Source organism: Tyto alba, unplaced genomic scaffold (assembly GCF_018691265.1).
Source record: "Tyto alba isolate M040663 unplaced genomic scaffold, T.alba_DEE_v4.0 Super-Scaffold_1, whole genome shotgun sequence".
Taxonomy (NCBI): Eukaryota; Metazoa; Chordata; class Aves; order Strigiformes; family Tytonidae; genus Tyto; species Tyto alba.
The window spans coordinates 40531431-40558154 of NW_024881261.1; the positions used below are offsets into that span (position 1 = coordinate 40531431).

General features: G+C 37.9%; 1 protein-coding gene across 2 annotated transcripts in view; it reads right to left on the bottom strand.

The window, feature by feature from the left end:
* PCDH15 (protocadherin related 15) overlaps nt 1-26724 on the bottom strand; it is an 862106-nt gene that overhangs the window by 636669 nt on the left and 198713 nt on the right. For both annotated transcript variants that reach the window (XM_042793586.1, XM_042793062.1), the window contains exon 4: nt 19227-19304. The gene's annotated coding sequence lies outside the window, so the exon portion shown is untranslated. The remainder of the gene's footprint in view (nt 1-19226; nt 19305-26724) is intronic.

Sequence of the window (26724 nt, forward strand, 5' to 3'; positions counted from 1 at the left end):
CAGAGGTGTTAAATACTGACCTGTCCATTCTGATTGAAATGTAAGTACCATACACTTTGCTGGATTAATTGAAAGGAAGGTAGTTATAGCCTGTTACACCAACTCCAGGGAGTAGTGAACAGACAGAGGTTACAACTGGATGTATTTGACCTACAGTCCTAAATTACTACCATTTAAATAATAAAGCAACGAAAGACTTAAAAAATATTTATAGCTTGCATGTATTTTCTGTCTCTGAGCAGCCGTGCACATTTCTGGGGTTAGCAATGAAAGGTAGTATTGGAAAACCTGTAAAATATACAAAGCCATGTAATAAATCAGTCATCATCATGCTTTTTTTTTTTTTTGTTAAAAAAAAAAGGTGTCTTCGTAGCAGGGGGCTTATTGCTTTCACTAATTAAAATCCTAAAAGTTCTCAACAGATCAACTTTTTCATACTAGCTTCTAAGACTCTTTTAAATTACTGATATTACACAAGTAATATCCTAAAAGGTCAAACTGATCAAAACTTCCACGTGCTGCTAGCATAATGCCCTAGCTTGTGAGGGGCCTTGAGTGCGTTTTGCTGTGGTCTTGTACGTGTTCTTAAAAAGGAAGAACTGAACATGGGTGCTCGATTACACTAAGCAAGTAATTCCTTTTTTCATACTCACCACTTGCTCAGGATAACACTTTCAAAGCACTCTAACCCTTTGTAGCTACCAGTGATAACATTACTGAGCAATAGTAAAGTCAAGGTTTCTATTCTAAAGAAATAGAGACATAAACCAGCTCTTTCAGACTATTCCACTTGATTTTGGCAAAAGCCCTAACTGATGATTCCAACAAATAGCATAAAACCATCATGTTTTTCAAGACAATTAGTTCACTGGAGGAAATTATACCACACTCTGTTCTTCCTTGCCACCATCTTATTATGAAGGCACCAGGAAACAGAATTAGTGACTCTTTAAACAACCCTCCTCCCAGAGATCATATTAACAGTGTGGTCACCGTTGCAAAAAATAACCTCCAAAGAGTCCTGTCAAAGCTACTGACAGTTCTATAAAGTTTTACGAGTGCCATGCTGTCATGTGTTGAGAAAAGAGATAAATTATTCATCTTCTTCAAGATCATTAATGCAGATCACACTAGCAAATTTCTGCAGAGAGACAAACTGACACCAAGTGATTCCCTTCCAGGCACACACACACACCATCTCCCCAACAACACCAAAAAAACAGATTCACATTTTATCTGAGGAGATCTATCCAAGTGAAAATTCCTTTTTCTTCTTGAAGTGAGACTAGTTTGGTTTGGAAGGGCCCTTAAATCCCCCCCCCAGTGCCACCCCCTGCCCCGGGCAGGGCCCCATTCCCCCAGCCCAGGGGGCTCCCAGCCCCGTCCAACCTGGCCTTGAACCCTTCCAGGGAGGGGGCAGCCACAGCTGCTCTGGGCACCCTGGGCCAGCACCTCACCCCCCACACAGGGAAGAATTTCTCCCTTAGATCTAATCTAAATCCACCCTCTTCCCATATAAAACCATTACCCCTCAATCCTACCTTCACCCCCTGATCCAGAGTCCCTCCCCACCGTTCCTGTCCCCCCTTTAAGCCCTGGGAGGCCGCTCGAAGGGCTCCCCCGAGCCTTCTCCTCCTACACAATCACAAGACCAAGAAGAAATGAAAGCCAGAAATGTGGGGTTTGTTTGTCTGGTTGGATTGGAATCAACATACTGGAAGTTTCTTGGCAGGATGAGACCACCTCAACCTTGAGCTGTGTAGATACAGACCAGATCCCCTTGGTCAGCTCATTCAAAACATATTCAGTGCCCCAAAGCACATTTCATCAGGACAATTTACAACACACTGCTACACAAAATCTCCATGAGAAACAATTTTTATCTTCACAATCAGAAAGCAGCCTAAACCTTTGTGCAATAGACCTGTGGTGACTACTCTAGTCTGTGTTAATAGATAAAAAGAAGCAGGGTGGAAAGAAACAAAAGGAAAACAGAAAATATTTGGGTTGGGGAACAAGTAAATTATTTTTTTTTTTATTATATCTGCAAGGTGTTGGAAATCATTCATGCATCCACAGCCTATCCTACAGTTTAAGCAAGTTTTCTCAAGATGAGAAGCCTTTATCAATCAAGGTTTTGGACAAATTAAAAAAAAAAGAAAGTAAAAAAGCAAGCTAGTTAAGCTTGTATATGCTCATTCTAATGGTCTTAACTTTAAAACCTACTGAATTACACATTTCTTATGCTTTGCTTTTCTAGAGCCCACTGAGCTTTACAGAATATAAACAGAACTAGGTATGTCTATATTCAAGTTAGATGTTGCCAATATTTTTAAGTTATAATCCTATGAGATGAACATAAAGTTTAGAATATGCAATCTGAGTTGCTGTGATGTTTTAAAGGTATTAACATATCAGTTTAACAATGTTTTGGGAAGAGCAATGAAATGAAACTATATAAAGCTGAAAAAATCGTACTTATCTTTTAGAAAATATGTGCTGCAGTCAGCATACCCACTAATGTCCTATTATTTACACATAATTAGTAGTAAATCTTCATAATGTGCAGCCCAATAATCTCATCTACAGCACCACCAAATAATCCTGAGACGTCAACAAAGTCAGTATATAAACTCAGCTCCTTGTACCACATATTGAAGTAACAGTTTGTGAGAATCTGAGAGTTTAAATTGGTATGTTTACACATGAGTTTCCCTGAGAAACAGAATTCTACATACAAAACATGATGGTAAGAAATGATAAGGCTGTGACATGGCTCCCAAAAGCCAAAAAATTCTGAGTCTGGTTCATATAACAGCTGATCCTTAGTAAATCATCAAAGCTTTAAGTGAACTATGTGAATTTACATTAGCTGAAAATGTCATCCCTTAAGCCTTAAAGCCTGTGTGCAAAATAAGAGAACAGAGAGTTAGCTTGAGAATAAAGTAAATTCTAATGCTGAATTTCCTATCTTCTCCATGGGCCAAAATCTTAATATTATGGCAGCTACTGTTCTTCACATCATTTCCTAGAATCCTTTTGACATGTCAACAAGCACACAGAGACAACCCACCTTTGAAGTGGGAGATTCAAACTCAAGAGTGCTTATATATGTGAAACTTTTTATCATACACTCCAGCGTGTCCCGCACAGCAAGAGCCAGTTTGCTGCTGCTACTGTAGCCTTAGTCTTGACTGCTTCTTTCACCCAGAGTACCACCACTCTACTGTTAAGACACTTGTGACTGACCTAATGTTTATGTCTACCACTTCTTACTTGTGTCTAAAAGTTCACCAAATCAAGCACTGATTTTAAGAGGCTTTCCTGCAAAAATACTCACCTTTTCTTCTCATGTATTCACTGCTTGGGCATTTTTACCCTTGGATTGTGTGTTCACACCACCACAACTGGATGTAACAATGCTTCCATGTGATGACTGCACATCCACTGAAGTCTTTGAGCAGGTTTAGCTGTTCCTAACACTTCAACTGGAATATGGAAGCAGCAAGAAAACATGTCCAGCAGCTTCACAGATCCTCTGTACAATAATACCCAAATCCCACCACTGTTCAGCAGAATGAAAAGCACATCATTTTCATATTATCTATCAATAGTCCCACCAAACTTCACACTAGCTGGCTGGAGCCAAAAGACTGCTTGTCAGTATTTGATGACTCAAAACACTCCCAAGTGAAAGGGAGAGCACAGTTTTGCAAAGACTGCTTGACAAGAGATCTCCAATTCCAGCGGTGCTTCCCGAGGCAGCCAAGTGGCCTGTCAGGCAAGGACAAGTTTGTCTGGAACAGGCACAGGGTACAGTTGCGTGCATACAGGAGTCCCCACACAGTCCCTCTGACATCAGGCCCCGTGCATGGCACAGCTCCTCCCTGCTGGAACCATGAAAATAAATACCAGTATCTCTGTTAAAAGTCACCTGCCTTATGCACCAGTGCTGGATAAAGCTACTCCTCTGCCTTTGGATGCTTGCTACTTTGACACTACTCCTCACAATGAACTGCAGGGTCAGAAACCCACTGATACTTTTTCCTACTTTGTTCTTTGTACTTTCCACTGTGGAGCTGCCCTCAAACCTGGAGACAGATTTGTGCAGCCAAATTCTTCCCTAATGGATCAAGTTTCAAGTTAAACCAAAGAGGGAAAAGCTTTTTCTCAGATCAGTAAAGGCAAGGTGGAAAAAGAAAGAAAAAATCACATCACTGGTTCTACAGTTTGGCAGAGGCTTATACTGGGATTTTGGAAACTTCTTTTCTAGAGGAAAATACATTACTGGGCATGATGGAAAGAGGTCTCCCTGGAGTTGCTACATCTGGATTTCTCACCCTGGGTCTTTAGTGGCTGTTGCTCTCCAGGCCTGAGGGAAAATCCTCTAGTTTCCAAATTTGATAATAAGGAGGTGCCCTTGCATTTTAACATTACAGCTGTGGCTACTATTCACATCTTCAACAAGGAGGCATCCACACTAGCCACTACCCATGTTTTACTGATTTGTACCTTTTCTACAGTAAGGTGACATTCTGGAGCAGGCAATGCAATCCAACAAACACTTTGGGTGCTACACTGATTATCACAAAAGCAAAAGATTTCCCAAGGCATACAAATGCATAAGCCAAAGAAATTCATGGGTGCATAAGTCCAACACTGTCTGCTTTACTTCAAGTAATATTTTGTTTAACCTTTTTTTTTTTTTCTTTTCTTTTTTTTTTTTTAGGGCGGGGAGGGGACAACAACTATCACCTTGATCTAGGATCAACATTTGTCATTTAAACAAACATTCCTAATTTACTGTTGATTTCAAGGTTTACATTCAAAATACAAATTACTTTTTTCTATTACTCCATCTACTCTGTTATTTAGCTACAGCTTTTTTATTTACCCATTTGCCTTACATATACATTTTCCTCTAAGCAACCCCTCCATAAAGGACTAAGTCAGTTTTTCGCTTAGTTTTCTTCTACTGCTTAGGTGACTCAGATTCTGACCACAGCTAATAAAGTGAGAATTATTTCAATGAAAATTTCTTGCTAGAAAATTCTTTCTGTTTCACCTAAACAAGCTCCCAGCTTCCAAAAGTTTGCAGCTCACTGACATGTTGGTCCAGAGGCAGTTTTTACATATTTAACTTCTAATGATTTTTTTCTTCCATAATCATATGCAATTTCTACTTACATCCCCATAAACGCAAGCCAGCAAAGTCCCAGCTCATTGTGTCAAGAATCACCTCCTTTTCTTTGTTCTGAATCTGCAAACCCCAGCTTGCCTTGTAAGACACGAGCAACAATCACTCCCTCTTGTGCTGTCCATAACTTATGAACTTCCACTGTATATGCACTGAATTGTCACTTTACCAGCCTGAAGAACCTGACACATCCATTCTGTACACAGAAGCCATTCTATGATTTTGATTAACCCCACTTCCTTTTTCTGAACTTCTTACAATCTCATCGAGTCTAAAAACAAACATGAACTTCACAAAGCAGAGATGCACTCTGATGCATTCTCCATCTTCCCAAATAGTCCCTGACATTGGTTACATTTTTGATAGACAACCAACACTGAACTGACATTTCTGTCAAGCCATATAAAATAATCCCAAACTCCTTAATTTCATTCTAACTTTGTTCTTATAAAGCTTTATTTAGCCTGCTTAACTGCTATTAAAAATGGATATGTCTACTGCTATTTCTATATTACCTTTGTACAAGAAGATATATATTAACACTTTTTTGGTTTTGTTCCCAGAAGCAACTTAGGCAACAGTTTAGACTATCAACAATGGCATCCATTAATGCTGCAAACTCCATGCAAACAACTTTGAATTATAAAGATCAGCCTCACAAACTTTCATTGCCGCAGGAAAGCGTTTCTGAAATTTTTTTCTTTACTTTTTCCCAAAATAAAAGAAAACACCCTTTGGTTATCTTTTCAGATCTTTCTTCCACATTTTGACACCTTCTGAAAACACTGCCTCATCTGCAGCTTGTGATTCAAAACAAGATACAACCAATACTTGCAGGTATTTTGTTCATTTTTATTACATTAACTGCTACATTTTACATTTCTGCATGAAGCTTTTCCAGCTCTGTGTCACTTTTTAGGACCATTGGTGTCTGAAGCAGCACAAGTTAGTTGTGCATCAACTACGGATATTTTACCTTTTTACCTAATTGTAGTCTGTTACTGTCATCATATATTCTGATTTTATGTACCCTGTCCCTCCGCCTTTCATATTCCTTTGGTCTTTCCCTTAGTACTACTAACTCCAGGTGTTCAAATCTCACATGACAGATCACAAAAAGATTATGATTCTTCAGGAAAAATACTCAGGTACTTAAAAACAGATTGGGATTTTTGCTTTTCCTTCTTCTGTTAAGCCTTTTGGACTTAAACATTTAAAGCTTTGTTACACTTTTCTCTGCAGCCATGAGGCTTGCAGTCTTGCTTACATTTTTTAATGAAAGCTGGGATTCACATACAATTATAGCAGGAAACTAGCAGGAAAAGTATTTTAGGACTTGCTACAACACTATTTAATGAATATCAAAATTGTATTTGCAATATTTTTAGGCTTTAAAAAGAACACACAAAAATCAGTACAATCCAAGCTCTGAGGTCATCTGCTACACTTTTTTTTTCACAAGTCCCAGTGACTGTTCACTTTTCTCTGGAAGAGACTCAGTATCAAGGAGGACAATTTTGAACTTGTCCATAAAGCTGCATCTACAGTACACCACAGCAAAAGTGTAAGAGCCTGACAGCCTATGTGCCTGTTTAAGCATATGAGAGTACACTGAGAAAAGTGTAGGCTATTCGTAAAGTTCTTCCAAAAGCAAGCAGTACTTTCTTATTTATAAAACAATTACTGTATAACATTTATTTTTAGAAGGCCTGAAATAATCTTGCTTTCTAGTCACCGATGCTACTCCCCGATCAGGCTACTAGGTAAGTGTTTCTCATGGTTTGTGACTCCCAAACTGACATTCAGAATACTAAACTGTCCCTTAACGCAGACCTTAAAGGTCAGCAGATAACTGAGCATATATTATCAAAAGATGAGTATTTTGGATTCAGTTACAATCTTTCCAGTAACATACTATTCATCCTGTATGGCCACTGCTAATCATAAATAATTTAGCTATTGAACCAATTGCAAATGTGATGTTTTAAAGTATTTGGAGGCTTTCAGTATAATCATTCATAGTCTTTTGCTCACTACTTTCTAAAGATTTTCTTCTGAGCCAGGAATTTCCCATTCTTGCTTCCAGCTTCTGTCTAAGCATTTAAAAATCTCCAAATCCTGCTAGTTAACATTACAAATCTCATCTATCAGAAACACTTTTGTGGACTCGGGAAACCTACAGCAGATCAGCTTATGGTTGGAAGGTTAGCTTTACACTGAAGATTTTTAAATGTTTCAGAGGAGATTAATGCACAAACCAGCAGCATCTCAGATGGATTATAATAAGCATTTGTGACCTGCTGAAACTATTAGACAACCTCTCCCATGCCACTGCAGACTGTGCTTTACAGTTTCCTAGCGATCAACTAAGAGTTTATCAGATTTGCATGACGGAGCAGCCACATCTAGACCTCATTCCTCTGACACCAAGACAAGCAAGTAAAGGGCATTGCATGCCAAATGTGCACGTTGCCATGACTGCACTACAAAGCAGAGCGGTGCTGAGACTGTTCTTCGTTCATTAGAGGAAAAAGGACATTTTCTGTAGACTTCAGGGTTCAGGACAGTTTAGAACATCATATCTTTCTGCAGTTCAGTTCCAAATTAATGTGATGTTCCTGTTTTAAAGATATATTTTGTGTGGAACCAATTTTTTTTTTTTTTAAATCAATATACATACACAAACCTCAACACACAGTTTTGTATGTAGGTACTAATAACTTGTGTGTGATTTAATAAAATACAGGCCTTGTTAACAGTATTAAGCAATGGAGGAATACTAGAATTCTTGTTTCTCCTCAGAATGTTTTTCCATGAGTTCATGTGCAAAAGTTCACTCTCCGCAGGAGTGAAGACTCTGCGAGACAAAAAACCTCACATAAGTGTCTGAGGTCATGAGACAATCAGATGTAGAAATGAAATAGGAAGAAGAACGAGAATTCCAGAGGTAAATAAAAAGTATTATAGACTCAAAAGAAGATATTAAATTTAAAATATAACATTATAAATACTGAAAAAAGAAAGTAAGCTTAAGCAGTCAATTTAAAAATAAATAAATAAATACGCAAGTTGTTTATATGATGAAGGTACATACTACCCAGTCTCCTTCCTGACGCTGTAATGCCAACTGACATTCAGGCATAGAGAGACAGGTCACCAAAATCATAAGATCCATCAAATGCAGTAATTTTAATAGGTTTCTGACAAACTATTTTGAGTCATTTTCAGGCTTTATCCAAAAAGACTAGTTACTTGTCTCTCATTTCTTTGAATCCCCAGACACTCCTGTAATCATTTTATTTCCTTCAAAACTGAGCTCTTAAATAACCAAAATAGCCCAAGATAGATAAAATTTTGTGAGTTAATAAAGCTGACTCACACTAATGTCTACACCCACATGTGCTAAATGTCATGAGATGATAAAGGGAAATGTAGCACAGCTTTTACAAAATAGATTTTCCAGAAATAAATCACAGTTTAAAAACAACAAACAAAACACACCAAACAGGGAAAGAAAGCAGGAGTAGAGAATGCATGCATGAGCAGCCACTGGAATTCGTAGGTCAGCAAGACAATTGTATATTACTAGGCGAACCTCTTAATTTTTCAATATCTATTTCAATGACTACTCTAAGATTTACATATCTTTATGTTAATGTTTTAAAACATTTAAATAGAGTCAAGATATATAAAGTCATAGGTAAAACAGTAAAATCGAAACACAAAGCTGGCTGTATGGCCACATTTGATACCCTAAAAAGTAGGGAAGAAGAATACTCCTGAGCGCAGCGTTTGGGGGTGCAGGTCAGAATTGCAGAGGAACATGACTGGGAGGCAGCAGAGTCTGGGGCAGTGCTACTGCCTCAGCTTAAAAGCAGTTCCCAGGGGAAAGAAGGAGCAGGCCCACATGTTATCAAGCATTAAGCCTACTTAACTTCCTTTTTTTTTCAAGCTGTTTTACTCATAAAGCTTTTTTGTGGTACAAAAATTGTTTAAAGTTTCTGATCCTTCTATTTCAGATTGATACAGCAGACTATAATCTGCTAGTTCGGTGCTCTTCACTGAAAACAAAACATACCTGGTGACAGCAGTTACAGTTTCTACCTAAATAGAGAGTTTCTGCCTAAAGATGGCATTTAGTTTTCTCTTCAAAAATACTCATGTATACAATCCTATAATCAAGATGACATAATTAAGCACATATAGATTTTACTTACACACACACACTGCATCTTTAGGCGAAATTGGTAATGAACTCATTACCCATACATCGATAGAAGTTACTTGCACTTGAACTTCCCTACCTCCATGTTGCAATAGAAAATAGTTTTGGGGTAAAAGATTTTAAGCTGCATTGCCCCCATTTTAAAAGAAAAAAAGAAAAAGTTGCATAACTAGGTATCAGGTATTTCTCCTCTTATTTTCAGTTTCAGGTATTGGAGTTGAATGTTTTGTCCACAGACAACTCCATGAACCAAGGCAGTACACTTCTCAACCAAGTTTTCAGTGTTGCTTTTTTTTAGGATGGGTTATGTCTGTTTTTATTACTTTCATTATTTCATACTTGCTTCAGTCTCTATGTTCATACACCAGCATCACATGCTTGCCCTTTTATGCCCTGACATCATATTTTTAGTATAATATTGTATATACCACTACTTTTTACTTAATGGTTTTTTTTTCTTGATCTTGGCAACTGTCTTCCACCCCTTGCCTGTAAATCTAATTGTTGCCAGGCTTAACACGATAAGAGTCAAGATTTACTGGGTTCTGAACTGCAGCCTGTTCTTAAATGTGCATGTGGACTGTTGCTGAATAGGTTTTTTTTAATAATCTTCTTTCCAATCTCTATCTCATCTTCTAACAAGTTTTTTGCTTAAACCAAAAGATAATGTGTAGTTTGATTAAAGATGGATATTTTTCATACACAGTAAAAGTAAATAATGTACTTTGAAAATGGTGTAAAATTTCATCATTCATATTAATGAATGTTCCCACATAAGGATTGCTGCAGTTAGTACTTGGCTGAATGAAGTTCTTCACAAGCACTCAACTCAGTTCTCCACAGACACAGTTTGTGTCCCACCATACTTTGTGAAAAGCAGACCATGGAGTAATGATGCTGTATATGTAAAGGACTATAAATGTTGGGAGAATAACTGTAATGCCCACGTAGATTAAAATTTTTAAAACTATTAAATATTATACTAACAATTAAAATAAATATTTAAATTATTTAAGTTCAAAAAGCATCAGCAAATTCAAAAGAATGGAAGTTATTACTGCAGCAAGTTTTCCTCTATTATACTCTCTCACCCCTTTGTTAAAAAGAAGAGCGAATGATATTTATGTTGGGTTTTGGCTTGGCTTTGTGTCTGTGATACAAGGGAAATAAAGAAATGCAAACAGAAAACATGACAAATGTAGAATCACATAAAGAGCTACCATATTCATGTGAAGTTTAACCTTAAATATGAAGCAAATTGCTCAAATGGAAAAAACCCAACTGAATTAGAGTCTTAATTAAAAAAAATTGTATGACTGTTACTACTGTTCAAGCACCGTATTACCACTGAATGTATTGGCAATCAGCTTTCTTAAAACACTAGCTTATTTTTAATAGATAACATTAATTTATGAATAAGTGATTTTAGCATTACATGTAATATCCCTCTTGCTCACCATACAGCACACAGTAATTAGAGCCCTTGTGAAATCATGCTTCTAACAACATCGCTTTGCTAGGCACAATTAGCTGATTACCTCAGAAATTAAAGTAAATGCTTGTTCATAAAAGCAGTATTTCCAGTAGCCTGATCACTAGGATCACTTAGGAGTTGTACAGATTCAGTATGTGCTAAGATTTAGTCTACTATTTATAACTTTTACTTCTTAGGGCACATAAATTTGTCTAAATTGGAGAAATTTGGTAGGAGGGTTGCCTACCCTTGTGCAGACATTGTGTACCAGCAGTTTCACACACAGTCACACATCAGATCAACCATAAGGAGCAGAAATTAAATCAAATGCAGACAGTTTATGTCAGGGCACACGATGTAACACAAATGTGGAGGATGAGGTGCCTTTTTGCATCTCTGATATCACAGATGTGAAAATCAGTAAAGTTTAAGCTGAGGCGATCCAGAAAATTTCAAATCATATCACAAGCACTGAAGAAGTTGTTTCTCTTGTTTGTCCTTTATAAATAAAGTTGGGACTAAAGTAATTTTTAAGTCCTTCTCTAAGATACTAGGACAGAGAGTCTGAGAGTTTATACCATCAGTACTATTTTAGGCTCTACTGCAAGACATTGTAATGAAGGGAATATCAGTTTCACTCAACACCTTAACTACCCTAGTGGTTAAATTTCATAATTTTTTTCCCTAGATTTGTCTGTGAATTTGCCTTGGTATGATATTTGTCCAAAGAATTTAGGACATTTTGCCCACAAAGTTCTGACTTTCAAACACAAGTTTCATACATCCATTTTCTCACAGGAAAAACAATTTATTTTTTTGTAGATCCTACAGCCACTGGGTAACAATTGAGTACGTTGGGCTCGCCCAGCCTGTCAGTCTTCCATGTGCTTGTACAATTAGGTGTTGTTCAAAACTGAGGATGGACACAGCACTCAGAACCTTTTATCTGTCAACTCAGAAATACACAGTGGGACACAGCTGAGGGAACGTTTTGAATGAAACCATGTCTGTACTGACCCATAGCTGTTACTGTAAAACATCAGGAATAGGCCTGAGGTGCCAACTGCTCCCTGTCATTAGAATGGCATTGCTCTTACAAAGCACATTGTATGCAATGAACAGAAAACTGTTAGGGAGCAAGGACCTCGGTGTGGCTTCCATGAAGCCTTCAGGTTGGTAGGATCAAATGAGTAAGCAACTAAGCAGAGAAATTAATATTCTGCAGTACCTGTGCATTATTTAACAGATCTTATGCACAGCACACAAAATTTATATCCAAATTTAAGAAGTCTAAAGACAGAGTGACTTACACTGTCATGCCATGTCCTTGTAAACTTGAAAGAATCAGAAACACTTATTACAGGCGTTACACACAGGATTTTTTTAAAGGTCTAATTACATAAATCTGTTGGGTTATAAGAAGAGAGGGAAAAGTGCATCTACTATGCCATGTAACCAGTCTATAATTACACGGGCAGTATTCTATATGCAGCATATGCAGGAATGCCCTCCAAAAAATGAGCTAACTACATACACTACTCATACAACTGGGGACATGTGAAAAAATAAAGTTTTACAGAGACATAGAACTGTGAGGAACTTAAAAAAAAAAAAAAAAAAAAGAAAAAAAAAAAAAGAAAGACACATTTATCCACAGGTTTGTTTTAAGTGTAAACTATTGCAGTGTGTCATACTGAATGCTTGTCAACATGTACACATCTGACTTGTCTGCTATTCCCTGGCAATACTGAACCCTAAAGAAAACTCAAGGAAAATCAAGAGATTATTAAAATGTAAAGCTGAAAATAACCCAAGAAAGTATGTGTCTCTCTACTTTAAAGAAACAGGAAAAACCTTTTTAGGATTTTACTACTAATCTCATTTCTGGAACTGTTTATTTTGTTTTTTTTAAAAAAGAAAAAACACTACCTGTTTTCAGTTCTGAAAGCCAAACTGATCATTACCACAGAAGCACAGCTATAGATGCACACCATTTCCACAATCTACTGTACCATTCAAATCTTCTCCAAGAACAAGCTAATAAGGCAGTCAAGCTTTCGGTTGTTCATAATGATCCACCCCTTTTGGTCTAAAACACCACTGGGGCAATCGGAATACACTCCTCCTTCCTCACTAGCTCTGCTGTTGTGCTTTGGACACATAAGCAGCCACAAAACCATCCCATGAACACAAATACAAGAGGAATAAGATGGAACTGTTGCAGAAACACTCTTCTGGGCAAATAAAGGAAAATCATAACAGGCTGGCAGCAGCTGGGGAGGATGCTCCGCCCTGTTTGCAACAGGTAGGAAGCGGTCCTGGCAGAGCAGCAAGGGGACCTCACTGCCCCACACCCCATAGTAGCACTCTCCCAGCTGAACTCCAAGGGTAACAGTGCTGTTTCTGAGCAAGCAACTGGCCTACACTACACATTTCCGTCAGCAAATCTGTGTCAGTACAGGATGTGAAAACATCCTCTATTTGCAATCCTCAAGGCATTAACGCACCCACAGCAACTGAAGAACACCCCTGCTGCTTAAGCCTGTGGTTTCAAAGAGCTGGTATAATGATGTAAATACTACAGATCATGTATTTCACTTTGTCACAGAATGCTTTGCAATAACATGAAGAAAATTGATTCTGTTTCATTAGCAAAGTGAGTACATGAATACGAGTAATTAATGCAATTTTATCAAGGACAAAAGGGGTTAGGTCTTAAGCAGTGATTAAAGGCACATGTGGGAGGGGGTATAATTTGGGAGAGGAAAGTTGCACAGATATTATTTTAGTGTATATCCTGCACTTCGCAAATGTGAGTGAAAAATTAGAAAAGAGCAAACACTCATGGATGTCACTCAACCAGGAGGCCTATTTTATCAGATAAAAACAACTAGAAAGCTTACCTTTAGGTAAGTGCTACTCTAACCTATAAGCCAATTTGAGGCCCATCCCTGATTACTTCCACAAGGAAGAAACTTGACCATGAACAAATCACACTGACACCAGCCAGTCCATGAAGGCACAGAAATGCTGCTCCACTGCACAAAAAGCAAATAGAAGAATAGTTACCAGCTTCCTTACAATTTCCAAGGTTGTTTCCTTGACAAGGTACTTAAGAGCTGTCAAGGAGTCCTGCCAACCTTACCATTGCTCTCTGCCGGATTCTTCATCTTTTGTTTCTGATTATCTTCTTAAATCTGCAACCTAACAATGCCCTAGATCCCACTGACAATCAACCCTCAGAGGAAAGCTGTGTTGTTATTAATACAGCAGTTCCTCTTCTCAAACTACTGTGTTGGTTGGAGGCTTCTACTCCTCAGCCAGCTCACTGATGAACAATTCCATTCTTCTCTCCATTCAACATGAACACATGGCACACATCATGCCAGCTGGCATTAAAGTCTGTAAAACTGTCCTGACATTAAAGTGCTCTCACTTAGAGCTATTAATACCTTCCAATGTAAAATAATTACACTCTACTAGTTAAAGAAACACATAGGACAAGGACGCAGTCCTGCAACCTTACCGCTTCGTATTCAACTGAATAAATTCAAACGACTAACACTGAGTTAATGAAAGAATCCCCTTAGCTAAACAACGCAAACCAAACCAACTCAAACCAAACAGAAAAAACAACTGCCTACCCCATGCTTTCTTTTCTTACCCCAGGTAAGGACTTGGAGACCACAGGGTCAGCACACAGACAGAAGTATCTACGCCAGAGTCTAGCTGACCCAACCGCTACTGGTTCCTGGTTTGAAACCAGCATCTTGTTTTCATCTCTGCCACACAGACATACTGCAAAACTAAGAGCTCTGATCACAGTGTCAAAATGTGTCAAACATTAATTTTCATGTCACACAGTCTCTGAAATAACATTCAAAAGAAATTTCAGAAGAAATTAAGATGAACTATGCTCAGAATATTCAAATTAATTTCTTCATGCAAAAGATTAAATCAATTTTCACTATCATTATTTTAGTTTTGGTATCAAAATGAACAGAAGATGTGGAACAGGTTTGTGCATTTATTTATCTACGTGTTAAACACATCTTAATGGCAGCCTCTTTCGAGCTGGCTAATTATGATGCAGCAACGTAAGTAGAGGTTTCATAGCACAGACTGCAGCAAGGACCTGCATAATTTTCCTGTGTCTCTACAAATGGCTCGTTGGACTCATCTGGAATGCAAATACACGTAAAAAAATACAGGAAAAAATGCCACTCTGTTCCTAAAATGTAGTTGCTCTTTAACATATTCTTACAGTTCAGCATCTACTAATGTTAATAATCTATGTCAGGTGGGCTTTGCTCAGGACCAACAGCTGCTCTTAAAAGCAACAGAAGGTCTTCATGCACCAGCATGGAGCAAAGCTGTAATGGATTTTAGTCACATCAAGAGACTTTTCTAGAACTAGGAGTAAAGTGTTTACACTGGGGTTTGAGGAGGAGCTGTTGGCCAACAAAATAGATTAGGGAAAAGAATACCTAAATACCAATATTCTGTAGTCAGTCCTACCACTTGCTCTTTTAACGATGCAGTGTCTAAACAGTGTGACATATCTGGTCTTGCTTAGTCTTTACCCCCTTTTTCATCTATAATATGCAGTCCTGGATTTTTTTTTTTAACTTTTGTTTTTCTTGCTCATCAAGAAAAGCTAAGCACTCAAGCTTTTATTCTACCAAAACCTGTCTTTACTTTGTGTTTAAAAGCATTGCAGTCATCTTTGAGAAACTCACTTTAATGAGAAGGCCTAGGCAGATCCCTTCAAAGCTCTGGCTGACTTTGGGGTGTCAGCACAGCACTACACAGCATTGTAGTGCATTAGGTACACAGACACCCAGAGCATCCATGTTCAGCTTCTTCAGCAACAGGAAAAGTTGAAGCATCACATGACCCACAATACATATGAATAGTATTAATATTAATAATGCTGACACTTGTCTTGCAACATGTGAAAGCTACCTTTGTAAAATTACTTTAACACCTGCCAAAATATATGATTTCCACAGGCACTATTTGGGCTCAAAGCATGGGTCTGTGGGTGCAATAGACAGCGAACATCTCTCAAGTTTGACAGACAATTTCATGCTTTATTTGAAGTTGTGTGCTGAAGCTGAATCCTCCTCCCAACCTGACTTTGGGCTGGACCAGCAGGTAACCCTGCAGAGGAGCAGAAGATTCCCACCAAAACTGGGATCCCATAAAAACCTCTCTCATGTTATCAGTACACAGGCCTCACTTGAAAATATCATTTCATATCAATTAAATAACCATAAAGAAATCAGATATTTTAATGACATCATCTTCATCCAGACTTGGCATTGTCACTATACACCCACAAGGGTTAAATGATTTTTGAGAGCATTCTAGCCCTAAATAAGATCAAGATTGCAATTTAGCAGATTAGAGGAGAGAAAAAAGGCCATTCTAAATTACACTTAATGATGATACATTGCAGTTTGAGAAACTCAGTAACATCAATTAAGTTTCTGAGGAAATATGCATCTTGACAAGAGCAACCATCATGTAATTACAGAAGCGAAGGAGAGATATGTTCATATTCTAAGCCTTTGTATGCAAGTTGATATCAGTTGTACTTTAGAAACAAATAATTCATTTACAAGCTAATCTGAGCAATATAGTCTGCCAAATTGAGCCTGAAGCTTGAAAAACCAAAGTTCTGCAGGAAGAAGCTAGTCCTCTAATTTCCTGCAAGAGTGAAGACACAAAATTAAGACAAAGTGTCATTTTATTAAGGCTCAGAAAACACGCTTTTAAAACTAAGGTGGTTTTTAATTCCCTAGCTTCCATAGCTTTTAGAAACAAACACTTGTTTAAAACATCTCAGTGGTGAGGCTTAATGGGCTGAAGGCAATCTGTGTTAATGGTGTCTACTCTGGAATGGAATGGATTTTTTTTCTTTCAGTGCCTTTAGCTTGGAAATAGCTAATATCTCTTTCTCCAAGTTATTATCAGTAACTATAGGGATGAGAAATTATCAGTCCATCTTGGATGTCATTTTATTTAAACTCTGAGACTATTTGTGTGCTCTAGGGAGTTTTGCTGCTGTCCTGAATGAAACAATTGTTAGAAACTTAAAGGTACGAAACCATTCCTCCTCTAATTATGCACTTCATGCATTGCTAAACTTCGTAACAAAATTGAGTCATTATTTTGTGGCTGACACATTATCATTTGTGTGGAAAATCAGTGCATATTCTGGTGACAAAAATGAGAAACTACCAGCCTGAAAACTCCTGATTTAAATAGGTACTGTTATAACAATAATACCACCAGACACTGTACAACAGAAGGTACCAAAAAGGCTTCCTAAGTGTTTTGAAAAAAAAAAAAACCAATAAAACCTCCGTTACATTCTGTATTTCCTCGATATAACATATTTCAATAAATATATATCTTTTATATATTTTAGAATTACTATTTCTCTTGAACTGGTATTTAAAAATATTTAAAGAAAATCTCTCTATCTTTGTGAGCTATGCAGACACACAAAAACATGTTTCTCAATGCAAAATCGGTATAGCTGTATAGCAATAGGTCTACAGAATGGTCTTGACATTTGACATTACAGAAACATTTCAAGAATGATTGCCTTTACTCAGTGTGGATTAAAAAAAACTTTAAAAATTTAGAATACTGTATGACATTTCAGTGCTACATTCATATAGACTTCTTTCATTTATTTTTTTACAGAGAACAATCACTCAATTCATGCCTGTATCTATGACTGATTACAGTAAATCTGAACCCTGCCTCTGACTTACTTCCTTTTGCTTTCTCTGTGGTTCTTTTTCTTAATGCTGCTTGACTATCTTAATATTGTTTTAAATATACCATGTGTCTGTAATGAAGGTACATTTCTATCAAAATCAAAAGCCAGCTGAAAGCATCAACATAGACATATACATACCAAGGCAATTCTTCATCTGACACGGTTACACTCTGGAACAAAAATGGCAACTACCTGGGAATTTCCATGCTTCTTGTTATTGGAAGGGGTATTTAAGTATCAAAACATATTTTTCTTATTTATTTTTCTGATGACTATTTACCTGAACACGGCCAATAACAGAACAAGACCACAGCTTTGTTCATTATTTCCAAGCATCTTCACTGGGCAGCAACCCAACATCAAAATGCTTTACATCACGCTCTTAGCATGTTACTATTTGTGCCTGTCTGGCTGTTTATGGCTCCTTGCTGCCTTTTTTAGACTTCTGTTGTCTCTAGATACAGCCATGAGCAAACAACCATCATATCTGTGGCTTGTCTCCAGTAATACCACAATGGATAAGTAAAAGCTGAGATGCTAGACAGCTGGAGAAGGACCTGTGCTGACATGATGGTTTCCTTTGTTTCAATGTATTTTACAATTTAAAAAACTGCTTGAACATATTTTACATTAATTTTCAAGTCCAGTGTCCATCAGTTACAATAGTGCTTCATCTGACCTCCCCTCCTAGACATTTAGGACATCTCATTGTTTGTCATACTTCTAGCAATGGATTTTAACAGCTCTTACTCACTTTTATTTCCTTCTAAATGTGGTATTCTACTTTGCAACAGGCTTGTTTACCTTGTTAATCCCCAGCTTTAAAAAGAAATACAAGCTCATACCTTTAAGTTCATATTTGTGACAACAGCAGATCAATGTTTGATTTGACATCTTCTTTGAGTACCTCTTATATCATAATTTCTTCAATTTATATTCATTACAGAACACCTGTCAAATCTGTTACCCAAATTATTTTGTGTCCATGTTGTACCCCCAAACAGGTGAAACCACTACTTGTGCAATCAAAGTGTAAGTCTTGTTTGAGAAACACCACATAAAAGAAGATTGATTTTCATCTTGGAAATGTCAAACCTCTGCCTATAATGCTCAGCTACATTTTTCTGAAACAGCAAAGTTCAAAAAGAGCCATAGACCTGACAGATCTCTGACACATCCTGATGGATGTGACAGGTCTACTGCTTTATTGCCAGAAATGTCCTCCAAGAGAATGAGGCAATCAATGAAGAATAATAAATCTATCCCAGATTGTAGAACTATTTTTTGTACAAGCATAAGAGAAGAAACAACACATTTTTTATAGCTGGAGACTCCTATTTTAATAAACTACTACACTAACTTTCTTTAATATTATACAAAACCAGTTACACAGTTTAATCTTTACATGCTTTATCCATTCAATATTTCTCCATCTAAGCTCCTAACATGCATTTTTGTATTATTAAGCTAGTAGAGAAGAAAAATAGATAGATTTAAAACACGCTTTCCTGTTAAAAGAACAAGTTTTTCTTACCTTTTTTCGTGGTCCCTCTGTCAGCCAGAAGAATGACAGCTGTTCCAAATGTATCTGTTGAATTACGTCCCCATCATCCTAAAAGACATTGTTATTGATTAATACTGCATCAAAATTTTACCTTGAGTGCACAGTGTGAATACATTTCATTTTTCTTTTTTGAAAATTCCCATATTTGAGGTAAATTACATTGAGTTTGGAAGAGTTAATTTTACATTCATAAATCAAAGCTTTCTAGAGAAAGTAGTTTGATTTATAACTAATTCCTTTAAATGCATTCTACCTCCTACCCCTCAAGTAACAGCCTTGACTTTGGCAACAGAGGGAATATACTCCAAAATATTTATTTTCTGAAGTCATTTGACCACAACCAACACTAACAAAACAAGCACAGCTATGTCAGCTCACACACAGTGATTTAAAATATACTTTTTTATGGTAACATGAGTACCTTTAACGTTTTCGGTAAGTAGGCTCAATAAATCTAAAAAATGTTGCATGAACAGATTGATGGTTACTTGTGCTTGTGTATGATTTCAAAAATCCATCCATGCATCACTGTCATAATTCTATTTCTTCCACTATTTTATACATTCATAAGCACATAGACAATATTTAATGTTGTAGTAACCAAGAGAGTTTGAATTAAGCAAAGCCCAGAAACACAGAACAAGCAGGTATATATGACTAAAGCTCAAAAAATTTTCAAACTGGGAACTTAATGATAGGAGGATTTCCAGGGCTAAAGAACTTCTATCTATTCACACACAACCACAGTCATATAGCTTTTCTTAGACTGCAATTCCAAAGAAAAAACAGCAGTATGACAGAGTAGGAATATCATGGCACTCATCTCCTGAAGTGCAATGGCTGCATTTATGAGGCGGCTGAATAGTACCTGTGTAAGAAACAAGAAGCAGGGCTTGTTTTGCTTTTGCATAAACATTAAATAAACAAATAAATAAACAAGATACCCAAGGCAAACACACATCTGCAATATACCAAAAGTGTTTGCATAAACCTAGATAACATAAAGCTCCTACATTTAAGTTGATATGTTCTTTGAGAGTATTTCTTCATCAACTGTCAAGGGTTAAAAAGATGCAGTGCGAAGGGGGGATTCAAACAAATTTGCATCTTTATGAACCCTGATATCACATAGCATATTCTTAGATACTCCTTTGTACCCACACACACCCCTCGCATTACAAGGGGTCACCTGGGCCAGCTGAAATGCCGGCTTCAGCAGCTCACCACACAGCAGCTTCCTCCATCCTCAGTCTCTCAGAGGTCCTCGATCTCTCCCCCAACAGCGGCAGGCCAAACTTTCCGAGATGGCCCTTTGCTTCCCTCACCCTAGCACCCTCACACGTACCACTCCTGCCCCTCTCCACCACCCCTGGGCGTCCCCCAAACCCGCTCCCCTCATGGCCGGGGCTGCCTCCAGGGCCGTCCCACAGGCAGCATGTGGGGGCAACGCAGGCTGTGATTGGCCCGCCTCTCCCTGAGGTGCTCCCTCATTGGCTGCCAGGAGCAATGTCAGTCCAACCCACCCCCGGCAAGTCCGGATTGTTCCAGAACATTCTGGATCACTCCTCCACCTTCAGCCACCTCCTGCTTCCTGCGGAGGCTAACGACCGAGTGCACCATGGAGATGGCTCACCACATTCCCCTTTTAAAAGGTAAAATTATGAATGGGGCGATCAGCCTGATGGAAAAGAAACTTAAATTTTGCCTGAAGATTTGGAGTTGTCGTGGTTTAACGCCAGCCAGCAGCTAAGCCCCGCGCAGCCGCTTGCTCACTCCTCCCCACTCCCCATGGGGTAAGGAGGAGAATGGAAAAAGAAGTAAAACTTGTGGGTTGAGAGAATAACAGTGTAATAACTAAAATAAATTAAAATATAGGAATAACAACAATATAGTAATAATAATAATAACAGTAATTAAAATGAATACAACAAAAAGAAAGAGAAAAAGAAAAAACAAGAAAAGACAAGGGATGAACAATGCAGTTGCTCATCACCCCACTGACTAATGCCTGAGCAGTGACCCACCCCTCCCAGCTAACTCAGGCCCCCCCCCCCCCCCCTCCAGTTTCTATACTGAGTATGACATTCTATGGTATGGAATATGGAATATCCCTCTGGTTAGTTCGGGTCGGCTCTCCTGGCCATGCTCCCTCCCAGCTCCTTCTGCACCTCCTCGCTGGCAGTGCATGGGAAACTGGAAAATCCTTAGGATAATTGCTACTTAGCAACAACTAAAACATCAGTGTGTTATCAGCATTATTATCACAGTAAATCCAAAACTGTACCAGGGACTAGGAAGAAAATTAACCCTATCCCAGCATCAGAGCAGCTAAGGGATAATGTGTTCACCTGGATGGCAGATTAATTAGCAACTGACCCTCACGACTGCCTTTCCTTCAGCTTTCTGAACTCTGCCAAAAATGGATTTGCCTGAAAAAAAAAAAAAAGCAGCAACGTTGTCTACCTTAATGCACAGCCTGCTAACAAGAAACTGCAGCGAAGTACATCCCCACCTGCAGGTAAGTGAAGAGTCTATAGCACAATTTTCACTCCCTCACTGGCACTGCTATCTGTTTAAAAGTCATAGTGACACCCTGCAAATCTCAACCACCTCATCTGGCAGCAGCTCTCCCTCCTCTGGCTCTGCCCCAGTGCAAAGGGGACATTGCTATGGGAAAATAGTTACATGCAGCAAGGCAAGTGATGTATTGTTGGATCCTGACACCGTTTTGTTCTAATACTTGCTAAAAGGGGTAGCTTGCTGCTCCTGAAGAGTCATGTAAGCAATAGTCAGAGTAATATAAACAAAGAGGAATGCAAAACATCAAATTCAGAATATAAGAATGAAAAGCTGATTTCATAATTGTGTGTGTGTGAACGCAAAGGAATCTCACAAAAAACGTTATATGGCAATTTTGTGTGTGGCCTCATTATCCCTGATACCTTCTGCCTAGACATGGTTTCATTCTCATGGTTCCTGTGAAGGGCAGGAAAGTAACATGTTTTCACAGTCCACATGAGGAAACTGAAGTACAGCAAGTTTATGATAAACTTTCAAAGACTTATAAAATGTTCCCAGGACAATCACTCTAATCTGTGCATCTCAGGTATTTCTACCAAGCACAGTTTGTTTTATTTCAAGTGAAAACAACGATACAGTATCTGAGGAAAACAAAATTAGTAGGAGCTGTGCATCACTGCTTTATAGTGGTTTCTGACAATTAATAAAAGAAATTCATATTAAGAATTGCAGAGGGAGGAGAAAAAGGGTAATACAAACGCCAGTATTTCACTCCAAGCTTGGTAATATTTTTTGTGCAGTATTTTCTCTGAGATCAGCCAAATTCTCTGTAAATACCTATGTGTGTAGGTAACAATTAATTTCAAAACAAAACAATAACTCAAACTAATTGAAATATTTTGGTTTTGTTTTGTTTGGTTGTTTTTTCTTTTTCTCTAGGAGCTTAAATAACATTTGGAATGTACTTTAATTTTTAATGATAGTAAAATATTTTACATGAATATAATGATGTTGCTTACTATGCCTGAAGCTATTTCTGAATTTTTCATAACCAGCATAAGAGTTCACCTAATCATCTCTAATTTTTATGTCATCATATTAATTTCTGATACAAACATAAATTTTAAATAAACATTAAATAGATAGCAAGTCTAGAATCAGTACAACCCTTGCGGCATTGTGCCATTTTTTTCCTATTTTGCCATCAATAATAGCAGTAAAACCAGGTTCCCCAAGATTCACACTGAGAGATGCTCATCCCTATTAGTAAAATCACTATACTGCTCCTCTCACATAGCAAAAATATATAAATATTAATAATAGAAGTCAGTTGAAACATAATTTGTTTCACCACAGATTTCTTCTTATTCTTTATCTTGCAATCAAAACCAAGAACCACATAGTCATTGTACCCCAGTGGCAAAACCAATGAAGAGATGTATATCCATTGTACCCCAATGGTAGTGGATTACTAGATATCATTCAGTCTTAACAGAATAAATATTTGAAAGTACAAGCATGGACTGTTCACTTTTGGGGAGAAATTGTTCTTTATCAGTGCTGGTTTTACACATTTTCCTCATATTGTTGGAACTCTGAATTGCTACCTTTGTTTCTTCAGAACCACTCTATTTATTTACATTTTAAAATAATGTGGGTTTCCACATATGGTATCATCTCTAATCACACAGCACATTACACTGGGGGAAAAACAATAAATCCATCAACAATGTGTCTCTGGCTAACTTTGTTACTGGTGTTCTACCGAGCACAACGCTATGAACTGCTGGTAAGGGTAAAATACAAAAACCAAAATGAACATCGGTGCACTAATGGCAACAAGCTGCACTTGGTGCACACTATTAATAGTAAAAACATTAGAGCAGAGCAAGCTGTAATCATGATAACTTTGACTTCAAGACTTCTGGAGAGCTTCAAGGTTTCTCCTGTAGGTGCCTGGGCAGATGCTCGGAGACATAAGAAGAAACCTTGTCCCCTCCACAGCTCATCCTGTCTTGCTGCTAAAGACAAACAATGCCCAGGCTGAAACAGAATGACTCAAGTTAGCTTGCTTCCTTGTTACTTGTTGGGGATATTAAAGGGCTGGGAAGGATTGCCTGTAAGAAACCTGATGGAAATAAAACTGCAGGAAAATAACAAGTTTAACTGATACAGGGACATGTGCCTGGAGTCTACCATCATCCCAAGACATTGACAAAGGGGTCATCTGCAAACCGAGGCAAAATGTAGAGTCAATTGTTTAGAATTATATTTGGAAGAATAAATTGCGGAAGAAACTATATGAAGACACTCTGTAATACAAAGTTATTAATTTTGAATTGCCATTCCAGTTCCAAACCCTATAAAGGCTCACCAGATCTAGCTTTCAGTAATAACATACAATATCTTGATTAGCCAAGACTTCTCTAGAGTCTTTGATTTATTATTAGCACAACTTAGATTTTCCAACTTGTTCATTGTTCACAGATGCTCTTAACAGAAAAAAGAGGAAGGAGTATTATCTGTAGAAGAAAAGGAGCAGAGCAGTTTCAGTTGAGGCACGGGCCTTCAGAGGTCAAACAGAGAAAGGCAAATACCAAAGAAAAGGGAAAATGGAGCAGTTATCCTAAGGTAACCATATTTTCTCCATGCAATTCTTAATGCAACAGTAGGATACTGAAACAGCAACAGGAACTACACATTAAGTTATAGGAAGGAACTTTCATTACAATTTAATCGAGGTACAAGCCTCCTATTCCCATCAGTCACATCCCATTCATATCTGCTGCCACCCTGATCTCTAAGCCTGGAGTAGGGGCCTTAACCACCAAGAGGTGGATTTATTGTTCCATATAAAGAATGAGTCTGACATCTGAAGAGAATTTAATCCCTTAAAATCCCATTTTCTGCAGGCATCACTATCTAAAACTAAGTTACCACAGCTTGTTGCACAGAAGATCCCTGTTTTCTGGCTTCCTTGGTCTTCTCCAGATACTCTTCAGTTCATCCCTTCAGCTCCACAAGACACAGGAGCAGAAGGTTCCTGCTCTCTGGGGGGTCACAAATCACATACCTTGCATTTCAGCCCTGCTCACCTGCAGAACAGTTGCTTCAGACTCTCCCCATTAACACTTACTCTTTGCCAGCTGGTTTTACTGATCAACAGTTCCCTGGGTGAAAGGAGAGCCTGTCTTTGAACAACTGAGGAACACAGGTCTCTTGTGTGTTCTTTCTTGATGTGTTTCAGAAAATTGCAAATACCCTAGTTTACACATTAAAATGGCTTCTCCTTTAAATGTTTTAACAATGGGATTTCTATCATGGTGACAAAAAAAAAACCCAAACCAAACCAAAACAGTACTACACTAACAAATGCTAAATCAGCCAGTTCTAATCAACTGCAGAATAGATGCCTCTCATTTCATTATCTGGTTTGCTGCAAAGTGGAAAGTAAAAAACAGTTTCCAAAACTAAAAGCCAAAGCTTTTTATTAAACTAGGGCAAACAATATCCAAAGAAGTTGGCCATAATTTTCACAGTTGTAGTTAATTTTAGCTGCAAAATAAAATTAACATTTTCTACTAAAACCTTCTGAGAACTTACACTGCAGGTACTATGGGGACCTCAGGATCACCTTTCTTTCCTTTAGCTATTACCATTGTTTACCAGTGTACAGTCACCTAAGTCAGTCTAATAAGCTAATCACCAAATTAATTAAAGACCCTAAATATTGAAACTTTTTTTCCTGATGAGATTAAAATAGTCTATTTTAGGTCAATCATGTTCTAGAGAAAAACGTATTTGTTTGTAGCTACAAATAAGAACATTAAAACCTTGTAGGAAACAAAATAGTGTAGGAATTAAAAATGGAACTCTCCCCAGACCAGTGTCACTGTACAGAGATAAGTACAGAGCCTCTTTTAAATTTTTGGAAGTGCCTACTTGAACTAAAGTGACTCTGAAACATTTTACAAATCCCTGAAAGATGAGTAACAGTTAAAACCCAGCAGACTCCTTTCCCCCCATTGTTTTAGATTTGTGAATAATGTGGTATGCAGAATGGCCTAAGCGAAGTGAAATTGTAAGAGGGGATAAGGAAATGCGACATTTTATAAGAAAAAATTTTCACTGCACATTGGATTAGAAAAATAAAAATATAAACCAGCCCTTTTACATCCTTTAAGCACAGCTTATATTCTTTCCCTTTCATCACGAAAGACAATCTCATGTGTGGATAGAAGAAACAAAACTTGTTAGAGCAAAGGCAGTGACTGAACAGGTCTCTCAAAAACTCCATGAATGTAACTATCCACACATGAAATAACCAGCTCTTGAGGCAGTAATAAAAGTCATCCCTTCACTGGGTATGTAATACAGAAAACTAAGTAGTTCAACTCCTGAACAGTAATTACACAATGTTGAAAGCAGGACATGTCAATCCTGAGGATGCAGAGATGACCTCAGGATGCTGATGCTTCCACTTACCACACTGCAAACTGGAGAACTAGCAGTACTTTAAATAAAGATTCCGTGATGCGTGTCCCTGATGCATGGTGGTCTTATAAATAATTTCCAGTATCCTGAGTCTGAAATGGTTGGGAACCAGGACAATTTCCAAGAGCATACTTAAACCACCTGAGGAAACTGTTCCAGTTCCTGCTTGTCCTGCTCAGGCAAGAATTAATCCTGTTGCTCCTAGCATGTCAAAATCACCTGGAAGAGGGACTCCCAAACTGCATTAGACAGTACAATATTAGACAAGTACTAGCTCTACATTATACACAGAGCACTGCAAGGTCACAAGCTGGCACAATAAATATTGGCAGCTCCCACCACTGTCACTGCAGACGCCAGTACCTGGGCAAGAACACTTAGTAGCGCTCTGCTGCATAGCTAATAAACATACAAGCCTGAGTTTCCAAAGAAAGCACAGCACAGCTGTTTACAA